The following is a 1,737-nucleotide window of genomic DNA, read 5'->3' as shown; positions in this document are numbered from 1 at the left end:
AGTCAGGCTGATAGTGACACAGTCAAAATGAGGGAATCGAAATGAAAGTGGCGCAGTAAATGTGAGGGCGCCAGATGGATAGTGATGCAGTAAGTTTGAGGGGTTCATGCTGATGTTAAGGTGGGCAGTGTGAGGGGTCAGGTCTATAGTGATGCAGTAAGTGTCGGCGGGTCAGGCTGATAGTGATGCATTCAAAGACCAAATATCCAAGTCTCACTGTCGTGCTGAATAGCGAGACTCCTCAAGGCTAAGACAAAAATCAATAGTTCTCATCCTGGTCATAAATCACAGTGCTTCATTTTAAAATTGTCCTCGACTGCTTCTAGATTCACCAATGAGGGAACAAAATTTAATTGCACCACCCTGTTTATCTCTTCAAATATTTTGCAACTCTCAATGAGATTACCTCTCTTGTTTTGAAACTGTTAAAAAAATTTCAATTCAGAGGACTAACGTTCATCATGATATCAAGGCTAATCACCATTCGTGGTATTCCTCATATGGCATTAGTATCTTTCCTAAATTGAGGATTATAATTCCTCATACTGTAGTCCAAGTGCGGTCGAACTGAGCCACCATACATTGGAAATAATGCTTTGTTCTCGTGCCCTGAAATCCTCCTGCAGCTTTCACAACAGACTTCTACAACTGCTACTAGACATCAATGACTTGTTAAAAACTTCTCCAAGATGCATTTCTAAACATCTGTACATTAGACTTTCTACATCAAACCTTCGACAAATAATCTCCACACATTTCCCTCCTGACAACTATGATAAAGTCAAATCCTTGCTATTTATTAATCATGAGGGACATGGATAGGTTCACTCGTCAAGGTGTTTTCCAGCTGGTGAGGAAGTCAAAATTTAGAAAACATCGGTTTAAAATTAATGGGTAAGGAATTAAAAGGGACGTCAGGGGCAACTTTTTCAGACGCGTCCGGAATGAGCTGCCAGAGAAATTGTTGGAGACTGGTACAACTGTAACATTTAATGGCATCTGGATGGATATATGAGTAACAAGGTTTAGAGGGATGTGGGTCAAATGTGGGCAAATGGGACCAATTAATTTAGGGTAATTGTCCACCATGGTCATGTTGGAAAGAAGGGCCGATTTCCGTGTTGTATTTTTCAAGGACTTGATGACTCTAGAACTACCGCAAAAACCTTGCAAATAATTCTGTCAAGACAATTTCAAGTTCCAAATCTTCGGTTAATCTTCCTCTCTTGTGCTCACAAGTTCATTACCTGATGTCAGAACATACGGATTAGTTGCTGGATCCATTCCTGTAAATTGGTTCTGCATTCTTTCTAATTATGATATTTTTTTTACGAATGTAGCTGGTGTTTATGGATTATGAATATTAAAACACAACAGCACATCTAATTTGGCACCAGATGATGAGCAATTGAGTCAAAATCGATCGGACGCAGTGAGACAATGACCCTGTCTTCGTGGTGTACATCCGTGACTCTATAATTCGACGAAGAATCATTCCCACAACTTCAGCCTGTCAATCTGCTAAGGTAACGTTCGTCTGGGTCTCTGCAAAGGAGTTGGCGAAATCTTTGGGTCTTGACAATTTGTTCTTCCAACAAATGAATTCAGTTGTTTTACTATTAAAATTGAGCAAGTTCTGCAGCTGTGATGGCCGAGCGGTTAAGGTGTTGGACTTTGAAATCCAATGGGGTCTCCCTGCGCAGATTCGAATCCTGTTCACAGCGCAGAATCTCTTAA

General features: G+C 40.5%; 1 non-coding gene across 1 annotated transcript; it reads left to right on the top strand.

Moving 5' to 3' along the window:
- Positions 1–1,641: 1,641 nt before the first annotated feature.
- On the top strand, positions 1,642–1,724 carry trnaq-uug. Its single transcript has one exon. It is a non-coding gene; the product is annotated as a tRNA-Gln (tRNA).
- The last annotated feature ends 13 nt before the right edge of the window (positions 1,725–1,737 follow it).

The sequence above is a fragment of the Chiloscyllium plagiosum genome, unplaced genomic scaffold (assembly GCF_004010195.1).
Source record: "Chiloscyllium plagiosum isolate BGI_BamShark_2017 unplaced genomic scaffold, ASM401019v2 scaf_81213, whole genome shotgun sequence".
Lineage (NCBI taxonomy): Eukaryota > Metazoa > Chordata > Chondrichthyes > Orectolobiformes > Hemiscylliidae > Chiloscyllium > Chiloscyllium plagiosum.
The sequence above is the reverse complement of the archived record's forward strand: the minus strand, read 5'-3'. Positions and strand labels throughout refer to the sequence as shown.